Consider the following 12,526-nt stretch of genomic DNA (forward strand, 5'->3'; position numbering starts at 1 on the left):
GTCCCATCACCTCCTGGCAAATAGAAGGGGAAGAAATGGAGGCAGTAAGAGATTTTACTTTCTTGGGATCCATGATCACTGCAGATGGTGACAGCAGCCACAAAATTAAAAGACGCCTGCTTCTTGGGAGAAAAGCAATGACAAACCTAGACAGCATCTTAAAAAGGAGAGACATCACCTTGCCAACAAAAGTCCGTATAGTAAAAGCTATGGTTTTCCCAGTAGTGATGTATGGAAGTGAGAGCTGGACCATAAAGAAGGCTGATCACCGAAGAATTGATGCTTTTGAATTATGCTGCTGGAGGAGACTTTTGAGAGTCCCATGGACTGCAAGAAGATCAAACCTCTCCATTCTGAAGGAAATCAGCCCTGAGTGCTCACTGGAAGGACAGATCCTGAAGCTGAGGCTCCAATACTTTGGCCACCTCATGAGAAGAGAAGACTCCCTGGAAAAGACCCTGATGTTGGGAAAGATGGAGGGCACAAGGAGAAGGGGACGACAGAGGACAAGATGGTTGGATAGTGTTCTTGAAGCTACCAGCATGAGTTTGACCAAACTACGGGAAGCAGTGGAAGACAGAAATGCCTGGCGTGCTCTGGTCCATGTGGTCACGAAGAGTCGGACAGAACTAAACGACTAAACAACAAAAGGGTCCAGGGGGCTGTGCGTGACCACGCAAAGGGCGCCCCCCATTTAATGTGAGGAGCGGTCATTAGCTACATCTAACTGTTTCCCCTGTTAATTACCCTAGGGAATCCTCACCTTCGTCAACAGAGTTTCAGTTATCTATAGATTCTACCAGGCAGTTTTTCAAATGTTCTGAAAAAGGAAGCTTACCTCTTAAGAGCATTCCATGAGTCAGAATTTCCTGGAGCAACAATACAATGAAATTTGTCTGGAGAGGATTTGGGGAGGGGGGGTAACAAAAAACACCACCATATAATATGAGCATTCCAAGGCCAAATAAAATACTTTTTTTAAAAAAAAATCACATTAACTAAAGGGAGTCTCCTTAAGATGATTCCAACAAAGCCGGCAAGTGCTTGTTAACAAGATGTTTTGTTTTGTTTTTTTAAAAAAATCTGTTCATATCAGACATTATCTTCCCACATGTTTGGGAGTCATTCCAGATTCTCTGACATGCGGAAAATACTTTGTGCAGAGCACATGGAAAGGAATACTGTTCTCAGAAGGCTGGGGAGTCTGTAGGCTGATGGGTGGTGAACATAAGTCCTTTTGCTCCACTTGGAACATCGCATCAAGACCTCTCTTCTATTAATTAAAAAAATGCCCTTCCTTTATCTATGCATACTATTCTTTATGGTTGTTAATCATCTAATAATTGCCACCATGTGCTGCTGCTTCTGTTCCAAAAACATTCCTGAGAAACTCTGCCAGATTTTGCTACATGTTTCTTCAAAGGAGATAACTGTGATCAGTGATTTTTTTTGCCATGATGACATATTGAGCGAGAACTAGGGATGAGTCAAGTATTCTGTAACAAACGTTTAACTTTTTTGTGGATTATAGAGTTTAGACACCAGGTGGAACTGGATTTATTTGTATGTGCATAGAGAAAGGCATGTCCCCTGTCTGTTCTGTTCTTGTTTAAGAGAGACAATAAAGTTCTTGTTGCACTTCGTGACTTAGGTGTTCTCTCAGTCTTCTGTGGCAACCTTCAAATGAAACGCTATGTTGCTCATCTTATCTCTTCTTCATCACTTATTTGCAGTCCTGGCCGGGGTGACTTGAGTTTCATAATGCTATTTTGCTTCATTTCACCTTCCTCTGTGCCAGAGAGAGGGCAGGAAGGGATGTTATGCCTCTGATTTGGCTTTGAGACATCAAATACAATTGATTATTGGGTGTCTTTATGAGCCAAATGTAAGCAGGGTCGGTGCTTCCTGCCCTCGCTCTGATTTGGCTTCATGAACATGCCATATAGCCAATCTGATTTGTCTTCTTTGGTGATATCATAAAGCCAGTTAAGAGTGAGGATTGGAAGCAATGCTGTCATGGGGAGACATTATATTGCAAATCAGAATTGGCTAAGTTTTGATGCTATAAAGCTAAACCACAGGCCTTTATTTCTCGAGGCAGCACTGTGAAGGTGGAAGGAAGAGGTGGATGCTGGAAGTGGTTTCTGAATCGCATCACAATACTTTCAAAAAGGCTGGCCTGGGGTGGGGGGTCAGACATAAACTGGGCTCCACATCAGGCTGCAAAATGCCTTGGGTCAGCTTGAGGAGAAAAGTAACAAAGAAAAAAAATAGCCATCAGCAGGTAAAGATGGTGGTGTAATATCTGCAAACAGTTGTGAAAAATGATTTGAGATTTATTTTGTGGCATTCATTCACCCCAATCATTAGGTAAAGGTAAAGGGACCCCTGACCATTAGGTCAAGTCGTGGCCGACTCTGGGGATGCGGTGCTCATCTCACTTTATTGACCGAGGGAGCCAGCATACAGCTTCTGGGTCATGTGGCCAGCATGACTAAGCCGCTTCTGGCGAACCAGAGCAGCACACGGAAACACCATTTACCTTCCCACTGGAGCGGTACCTATTTATCTACTTGCACTTTGACGTGCTTTCGAACTGCTAGGTTGGCAGGAGCAGGGACAGAGCAACGGGAGCTCACCCCGTCGCGGGGATTTGAACCACCGACCTTCTGATCAGCAAGTCCTAGGCTCTATGGTTTTACCCACAGCGCCACCCACGTCCCTACCCCGATCATTACTTTTAAGTTAAAAGATGATCTGATGCAACATTCTACTCAGTCATGAATGCCCCACACATTTACAATGTGCACAGTTAATCCTCAAGCTGGGACAACTGACGTAACTACAATTCCCATCACCCGTGGTCACTAGCCATGCCAGTTGATAGGAGCTGGAGTCCAGCAACCTCTTGAGGACCCTATGTTGGCTGTTCTGTGCCCTTAAGTGCTACGTGGATGTGACATACATATTATTTAAGTGCTGTATCTATTGAGGACTTTTACATTGAGATTACCAGTTCAAAAATACTCTGTGGGGAAGGCATAATGCCAGGCCCCCTGGGAAACAACCAGCTTGCTTCTCAGCCTTGCTTACTACCACACTCTGAGCTGTTTAGTCCCTTAACGCAACACACGTGTTCTTATTTTCATCTGCCGAATATTAAGAGGCCATGTGAGCTTTGCTCTGTCTTTGGCTACCACAAGAGGATTCTCAAGGGACACTGGGAAGCTTTCTTGACTTGAATTGTGGCCTGGCATATATTCTTTAATCCTACACAGGGAAAAGAAAAGTAACTCTTGACAAGAAAGGAGTTTTCCCCACCAACCCGTTTGGCTGTAAGTACCTGACACATTATCACTACCTCTGTCAAAGTTCATCCCTGATAGCTGCGGCAAGTGGAGGAGAGACAGAAAAGAGACACCACCGTTGAGAAAAAGAAGAAGAAAGAGATTAGAGTTGTCCTAATGGCTCACCTCTTAGATGAAACCTCACACATCACCTGCCTTCAACCCCTGGAATGTGGAATTGCTTAATCCACATGAGAATAACCTTGACAGCCTCCGACAGCCTCCCACTCAGCTACTAGCCTGCCATGAAAGACTTTAGCAACTGCTCATTTATTTGCAATGGACTAGGAAATAATTCCAGTAATTTCCTCCAAATGTTCCAAGGATGGGACAATCACAGAGGCATCAAGTGGGGAAAGAATCTTGGGACAAGTCTTTTGCTGGATCTACTATGCCCAGAGTGCTACAAGTTGACTAATTGGTGCCTAGGGTCACAGTTTCTTTAAACTTGGCCGTCCCATCCATTTGTTCAGTTCAAATATTACACCAAGTCATCGTTAAGGAAGCTTGGCTGTGAGTGATGTCTAAATTGGAAAGCTATGATTTGTGATGAGCTGGAAAACTATGGTTTTACATTAACTATAGCTGGATGCCTTTCCCCCTAGGAAGAAAGGTTCTTGTGTTTGGGCCTTTTTCATTTAGAAAATAGCACATAGTTAAATGATGGAATTCGCTCCCACAAGGTGTAGAAATGGCCACCAACTTTGATTTTTTAAAAAGAGGATTCATGAAGGATAAAACTATTAATGGCTTCTGGTCATGATGGGCAGTGTAATGGTTATAGGGGTTGCTCGTGCGTAAGTTGCCGCCACTCCTGGCTAGGTTGCCTGGTTAAACCTTTTCTGTCTGGACAGCCCTTCACTATGTGGCTGTTTCAGTCGCTAGCAGGATCCGTCAGTGGGCGTTTCTTGAACCTCTTCCAGCAAAGAAGTTCTTTGACGCCAAGTCGCTGCCTACTCTCCCTGTGCAGAAGTCTTCTGCGCAGGGTGGGTGTGGGCAGTGGAGGACCCGTGCTCTCCCCGCTGGTCTCTGGCGAGGAGTCCTGGAGCCCACTTGCCGATTCCCCCATCTGCCCCCCTTTATCCCTGGTGTTACGCTGATTTCCTTCCCCAGCCGATGAGCTGCCTCTCTCCCTGCTGGGCCCTTCTCCAACATCGCTTGGGAGCCTTGCCTCCGCCTCTGGCTCCGATGGCAGTTCCCTGACCGGCAGTCACTGAGATTCACAAATGGGAAAGAACATTGCCCTGCTGTGAGTACTGAAGGCTGCTCCCTGCAAGGCCCTTTTCCACCTGGCCTAGGGGCTGGGGACTTTTGGAAGACATCTGAATGCAAGTTTTTAATGTTTGATGTTTTATCATGTTTTTAATATTCTGTTGGGAGCATCCCAGAGTGGCTGGGAAACCCAGCCAGATGGATGGGGTATAAATGACAAATTTTAATATTATTATTGCACCCATATCCTGATTGCAGGCTTCCCAGGGGCATCTGATTGGCCACTGTGAAATCAGGGTGCTGCATTGGTTTGTCTTTGAACTGAGCCAGCAGAGTTGTCCATATGTTCATATGACCAACCATAGTCCCAACTCTTGTCCAACCTCTTGAGGCCACTAAACCTAGAGATCAGAGTGTTGATATAGAATCATAGAGTTGTGGAGTTGGCAGAGACCCTAAGGATCATCTAGTCCAATCCCCTGGAATCTCAACTATAGCATCCATGACAGTTGGCCATCCAACCTCTGCTTAAAAACTTTCAATGAAGGAGAGCCTACCACCTTCTGAGGGAGCCTGTCCACTGTCAAACAGCTCTGACCACCAGAAAGTTCCTCCTGATGGAAGATAATGAAAGTAGACATGCAGATCTACAATAAGGTTTGCTTGGGTGTGTCAAAGCCTTCAGACCTTGGCTTGACTTTCCAATTCGGAGTGAGACCAAACTGATTTAGCATGGTGTCTGACCTGAGCCAACTGAGTAAATGTGTCAGGACCAGGGGAAATGGCCCTGGTGTGTTAAAAGGTGTGGAAGCTATGTCTTAAAAGAAGAAATATGAATAATAGTAAATTAGCTAAGAAGGAAGTCCTGAGAGAGTATTCACATAGTGTGTAAGTGGGCAGAGGCCATATGTCTTTCCTGTACTTTGTATATAGTGGGTGGCACTGTGGTCTGACCACTGAGCCTCTTGGGATTGCTGATCAGAAGGTTGGCGGTTCGAATCCCTAGAACGGAGTGAGCTCCCGTTGCTCTGTCCCAGCTCCTGCCAACCTAGCAGATCGAATGCATGCCAATGCAAGTAGATAAATAGGTACTGCTGTGTTGGGAAGGTAAACAGTGTTTCCGTGCACTCTGGCTTCCGTCACGGTGTTTTGTTGCAACAGAAGTGGTTTAGTCATGCTGGCAACATGACCTGGAAATCTGTCTGCAGACAAACGCTGGCTCCCTTGGCCTGAAAGCGAGATGAGTGCCACAACCCCATAGTCGCCTCAGACTGGACATAACTGTCCAGGGGTCCTTTACCTTTACCTATATAGCCTGTATACTTTTGAAACAAAACATGCATCCACAGTAGCAGTAGTGAAGGGATCCAGATGCATACTCAATAGCCCAACCTCATAGGCTGCCTCAAAACTGAAGATGATCAGGTGTGGACAGGTAAGGGTTGGGGCTTTCTAGCAGCTGTTGCTTGTAGTCCATGTCTGAGCTGGTAACCTTTACAAGTAGGTGGAGGCATCCATCAACATGTCTGCTCATTGATTGCTACAGTCTGAGAAAGAACCACATGATCCACTGTTCATAGGTTACCCAGGAAAACACACACACACACACATATATGGAAAAGATGAGGGAACCTGTGACCCTCCAGATGTTGGACTCCAACTCCCATCAGCCCCAAGGATGATTAGCATGGTCATCCAATCCATGAGTACAAATAACCCATGCAAATTTGTACTCTTAATATTTTGGCCCTGAGATTTTTGATTTTTTTAAAAAAGTTGCATCTCTGAAATTTGATCTCCACTGACAGACGTCATGGTTTCCTGATTATTTAGGACAGGGCTAGGGAAGATGTTGAACTCCAACTCCCACCATCCCTAGTTAGGACAGCCAAAGGTCAGGGATGATGGGAGTTGCAGTCCAATGATATCTAGATGACCACAAGTTCCCCAGCCCTGGCATCGGAGGATAAAACTTGCAATGAGATCATACATCTAATCCTGCCTGCACACTGAAACATTAATTTATGCCTTTGCCTCCAAGAATCCCTAAAGAGTCATTCTTTCTATAACTATATTTTGGCATGGAGGACCAAATGTTTTCTGTGCATCTTCCTGTTCTTTTCAGGCATCACTCAAGGCTGGAGGCCCTCAGTGAGTTTCTGGAAAGGACAGTGACATCTGGAGATGTAAATTATAATGGTTGTGTTAAGTATGATTGCTTGTAAAAGTCAAAATGCTATATTATTGTTCCGTGGTGCACAACCAGGCTCTGCCTCCCCCCCCCCCCCAACTTTCTCAAGGATCTCTCAGAGGAAAATAATGTCTGTATGCCATTTTCTGACATTCTTGCTATAAGATTTAAAATGCCTACTGTTAACTGAAACCAGTGGCATTTTTTGTTGAAGGTGGTGCCAGAAATATTAATAGATTTCAGAGACTTTCCTGGTGGTAAAAAAAAAGTCTATTTCATAGCGATCCAGCAACACAGACACAGACTTTATGTAGTGTTTTCTTCTCCTTAAAAAAAAATTAAACTAAAAAACACCATCCAACACTGCTTTCATCTTCACATTTTTGAAACCACAGGTTAACTTGTGAAGTCTGATTTTCAGATGACAATACATATTGGATGAATGAAAGGAAGGTTTGACAAATGGCTCAGTACAGTATGCACATACTTCTCTTTATATTTCAATATGTACAACCATAATAAGCACTGAACCGCGGACTAACTCAGCTAGAGAAAGGATGTTGAATAGGATCATATAGGACTGGCAGATTCACCACTGCAACCCAGTAAGTCCTTTCTTATTTTTCACTATCCTGGCTCCAGGCTTGCAAAACTCAACTCAGGACACCTATGAGACATTTGGACAAGTGCCCCTGAAATGCCCCATTTGGGTATTTCTGATTGCTGCTACCAGGGCTTGCTTTCTCCCTACCTGGTTGCAGCTGTTGCCTCTACTGGTAAAACCAGGCAGAGGGGCACATGTCACCTTATTCCTCCTACCCTCTCCCCAGCGATCACACAGCGGGGTAAACTTGTGCCAAGTTATTTGTACCCAGCCCTTTAAAATAATATTCCAAGACCACCTTTACAAGACAAATAAAGATGCAACAATATAACACTGTTAAAGATCAATACTGCAATACAGTGGTACCTCGGGTTACAGATGCTTCAGGTTACAGACGCTTCAGGTTACAGACTCTACTAACCCAGAAATAGTACCTCGGGTTAAGAACTTTGCTTCAGGATGAGAACAGAAATCATGTTCTGGCGGTGTAGCACCAGCGGGAGGCCCCATTAGCTAAAGTGGTACCTCAGGTTAAGAACAGTTTAAGGTTAAGAACGGACCTCCGGAATGAATTAAGTTCTTAACCAGAGGTACCACTGTACAATAATACTGCAAGACAATGAAGATTAATATCGCAAGACAACAAAAACTAAAAGAGCAGATAGCAATCCCTGATACCTCTGGTCCTTGATCTGAAGATAGCTTCAGGGCTGAACAGCACCATATTCATGTAAAATAGTCATGTAGTCATGATGGTGCCCTTCAGATGGTCCCATCATGCCTGCCCATTGGTCATGTTGGATGGGGCTGATGAGAGCTGGAACCCAACAACATCTTGAAGTCACTGCACCGACTACCCCTGTTGTTGGGCATATGGCCTGTCACTGAGTTATGGCCCTTTCCTGCTGTTCAGAAACAAGCTGGGGGCAACCACTTGAACCACGTGGAAATTAGTCGGGTGGAGTTGGAAAAGAACTAGTGGAGCAGCTGCCTATGGACTACGAAGCCTTAGCAAACCAAAACCAGCTTTTAAAGGTTTGAGCAGTGAGGAGCATGATCTGCATGCCAAGTGACAAGGTCTAAGTGGGCAGGCATCTCCTGAGCCCGGAAGAGCATTTGCTGGTATTTGGGGTCTTCAAAGAATCAGCTGCAGGGTCGTCTTTTCTAATGCCTGCCGAAATCCTGTTCTCCTTCATCAGCTCTTGTCTATCTTCCCATTCCTGGTTCTCGTTAATCAAACCAGGCTTTCTTGCTAATGTTTGTTTATATTCTCGCTGTCACGGCTATGCAAGACCAGAGGCACGGGGCTGGGGGGTGGGGAGGAACCAAGTGTTTTGGCATATTAAACTCGTTCTCCATTTGTTATTAATATAATTTGCAGAACAGTTACTAGAGGTCCAAATCCATTCATAGGGGGGGTGCTCTCCCCCCCCTTTCCTTCCACCAGAAACCACAAGATAATAAGAGGAGGCTCCAAGAGAGGTGTGGATCGCCCACAAGAGGTCTGAGCGCCATCGTGTATTTTTACTGGAAGTCTCCTAACTAGCCAAAACCTTTGGAAAGTCATGACACTAATTTGGCAAGGCACTATCTCTGTCTGCTTCATTGAAAACATCTTAGACAGCATAATAAATAAAATGCACTTCATTTTCAGGGTTTTAAACTTGTCTTTCTCTTGGCCTGCAGTCTGTCAGCAAGCAGAGATTAGAAAATTGACTGGAGCTTAGCAAATTTGGTTCAAGAGAAATCAGATAGGTAGCAGGGGAGAGCAGACATTTACCAAATGTATCCCCTTCCAGCCACCCCTGCGCTGAAGCTTTGCCAGCTAATGCATTAAACACAAGCGCGATGAAGCCTCCGAACCCTGCCATCCACCAGCTTGGAGAGGCTTTGCTTTAGGATGCACCATTAAAAACGTCAAGAGAGACTAAGAAAGAAGAGCATGACATGTGTCTTGTAAACTGCTACCACACTGAATTCATCTAGCAACTGTACTCCTTCCAGGACAGAACTGAAACAGGCCCCTTTCCCACACTCCCCTTGCAATGCCAGGGAGCAATTTTCTGGCACTGCTGAGAGACATGGCCCTTCAGGACCTCATACGTTCTCTGAGTCTCGGGGCCAGCCTGAGACAGACACAGTTTTGCCTGATGCCCCCTTCCTTTCCAGATCCTGGATGGATTGGCAGTTGAATTTTACTTCAGCACCGGTGACAAACAGGACGGTATCCACCACCACACTGGAAGGCAGCAGACAACCTTCAGGGATTCAGGACAGGTTATATTTCATGTATGGCTTTGTCCTCCAACACCTCACTGACAATCCATGTTCCCTGAACCCCCTGGACACTCGCCACCTGGGGCAGCTGCCTCAGTCTGTAAAATGTTAGAGCTGGCCCTGTTGTGCCGCGACTTCCTTCTAGCATCAGCTCTTGTCTTGTTGGGGTGGATTGTGCTACTTCAACATAAGTTTGTCTGCTCTGATATAGGGCACCCCCTTGCCCTCTCCTGTCTCACTTGATCTCAGTACGTTCCAACTCAGGCACTTTGTAGGATCTCTTCTGCTTCCTCTCCCTGATGACCATTAGGCATCTTGTCATGGGACTGATGGGTCTGCTGCTTGTAATGTTTTCTTCCTGGTTTGCTGTGCAGATGGAAAGATCTGCGGGAGATCAGAATTATTGAATGGTGGTACAACAGATATGACAGGAATGGAGGACCTGTGGTCCTCCAGGTGTTGCTGGTCTCCCAATATCCCCAGGCATCATGTCCTATGGTGAGGGATGATGGGAGTTGTAGTCTAGTAACATCTGGAGATCTGTGGGGAGCCACCACTACTTATGTATAGGAACAAGGAAAAGGAAGTCATGGTAAGATGAACTGGCTACATCATCTTGAAGATGTATTAGGCCAGGAGTCAGAACCCTCATGTAAAAAATGGGGTCTCCAGGGCAAGTGTCTTCACCCTACACAGACGTGGGGTTCACATTAGACCATAAAACCTGGTTCACCAGCATGTCAGGGGGGTGGAGAAAGATGGATGGAAGGAAGGGTAAAGAAGGCCCTCTCCATGTTGTGGTGTACTGGAACAAAACATGAGAGACCAGGGTTCTTTGAACCATGAACCTCAGTGTGTGACTGTGGGCCAGTTGCTGTCTCTCTAACCTACCTCACAAAGTTGTTGTGAGAATAAAGGGAGTGGGGGGGGGGGAGAACCATTGATAACACCTTGAGCTCCTGGGAGAAAAGATGGGCTAGTTAGGTATATACTAATAAAATGAAAATGATCTTTTGCCCTACCACCATCACTGTCGATCCAATCACTATTTGAGAGGTTAGTGAAGGGGGTGGGAGAATGTGTTTTGGAAGTGTGTTGGCTGATCGGGAGGGTTTTTAGCAATGGACAGTGGGGGAAACCAAGAATTCATCTCCAACTCAGAATTTCATTTCAGCCATATCAGGGCTTTAAAAACTCACCTCTCATTTGAAGCAAGCTTCTACAAGCCCATTAATTTCATACTCTAGTCTGGGTCAGAAGAACCTTCACCAGCATCTCTTTCTTATCAGTTGGTGGCATTTCTTAAATAAGAGGCTGTGTCCTCTTGAACCAGGAAAACCACACACACATTTACAAGATGTTCCTAAGCATTGACACGCCCCTTCCCCCATTTCCACCATTTCAGTCTCTGCCACCCAAAAAGTTAGTAACTTGAAACACTGAGAAAATCTGTTTCTTGCTCACAACAGGTTTGGGATTCTACTAAACAGTGCACTGCTATCTGATCGAATTGGGATTGTCAGGCGATGGAGAGCAGCTGGAGACAAGGCTGCGGAGTGAAAAAGTCGAAAACTGCCATTTGTATCTGTGTGCTTATTTGGCTTAGTTTTAAGCACATTTATTGGTGCATTAGTTCTGCTCCTAAAGGAAACAAGAGTCCGAATGTAAAATGATATGAAAGACATTGAAAAGGACGTGGGCTGATTATAAACTCCTACACTTGGGATCTTTCCCAATAATACTCTTACACAATCCCCACTTCCAAGCAGGAAGTGGGATGTTTTAGGGGCAACAGCACCAAGTCCAAACATTTCCTTTGGATCAAAGAGCACTGGAGACTGAGGCTGTTCTTAAAATATTTTCTTAATTTCCAAATACTATTATTTTATTTAGATTTCATAGGCTGGCTTTCCCACCAAAAGAAGCCTTATTGCAGCATATAGCAAACTGATTGTGTGTGTGTGTGTGTGTGTGTGTAATGCAAAAGATAAATAAAACAAAAAAACATTTTTAAAAATGGAGATGCATAGAGAATCAGGATCCAGCAACAGAACCAGACAAGAATATGCAAGCAGGGCATAGTGGAGGCAGACAGGCACTCCTGCAGAGCCACTGAAAATGTTAAGAACACAAGAGCATATCTTGAGCATTCTGCACCCCTGAGGCTGCACCCAGGCACTTCTTCCAGCTAATTCTAGTTAGAAAGTTTTGCTTATTTCTCTCTTTATTCAAACATCAAACTGCTGTTTCTCATACACAAGCTGTGCAGAGCCTTTGTCTTAGGTCGCAACCCTATTGTCAAATCACCGCTTAGGAGACCATCCACAGTAATTGGTTTGTTTGAGGCGGTGGACATAGGCAGGTGGGGTTCAAGCATTTAAACAATTACAGTAGGTTAAGAGGCAAGAAGGGATGCGGGTGGTGCTGTGGGTTAAACCACAGAGCCTAGGACTTGCCGATCAGAAGGTCGGCGGTTCGAATCCCCGTGACGGGGTGAGCTCCCGTTGCTCGGTCCCTGCTCCTGCCAACCTAGCTGTTTGAAAGCACGTCAAAGTGTAAGTAGATAAATAGGTACCGCTCCGGTGGGAAGGTAAGCGGCGTTTCCGTGCACTCCTCTGGTTTGCCAGAAGTGGCTTAGTCATGCTGGCCACATGACCCGGAAGCTGTACGCCGGCTCCCTCGGCCAATAAAGCGAGATGAGCACAGCAACCCGAGTCGGCCTTTACCTTTACCTTTACCTTTAAGAAGCAAGAACGTGCTTCAAGAACCCTAGGTTTCTGAGGCTGACAAGAAGGGATTTTAAGAGATGGACCCTTTGCTGTGGGATCCCTGCTCATAGAGGGTCATCAAGGTGTCTCGTCTCACTATAGTATCAGGCCAGTTAAAAAGCATTTA

The 12,526-nt window shown here is 45.3% G+C and overlaps 2 long non-coding RNA genes across 4 annotated transcripts in view; both read right to left on the reverse strand.

The window, feature by feature from the left end:
- Nucleotides 1-12,526, reverse strand: part of LOC309367383 — a 249,841-nt gene that overhangs the window by 214,700 nt on the left and 22,615 nt on the right. The window lies entirely within an intron of this gene.
- Nucleotides 1-12,526, reverse strand: part of LOC309367271 — a 161,546-nt gene that overhangs the window by 18,652 nt on the left and 130,368 nt on the right. The window contains exons 1-2 of one of the 2 annotated variants that reach the window (XR_014166974.1): nucleotides 3,344-3,647; nucleotides 839-896 (exon numbers count right to left, since the gene is read on the reverse strand). The exons of the other annotated variant lie outside the window; for it this stretch is intronic. This is a non-coding gene — a long non-coding RNA (uncharacterized lncRNA). Of the gene's footprint in view, nucleotides 1-838; nucleotides 897-3,343; nucleotides 3,648-12,526 lie in introns of those variants that run through there. 2 annotated transcript variants of the gene reach the window in all.

Source organism: Podarcis melisellensis (genome assembly GCF_964234715.1).
Source record: "Podarcis melisellensis genome assembly, chromosome: 3".
In the NCBI taxonomy this organism is placed as follows: domain Eukaryota; kingdom Metazoa; phylum Chordata; class Lepidosauria; order Squamata; family Lacertidae; genus Podarcis; species Podarcis melisellensis.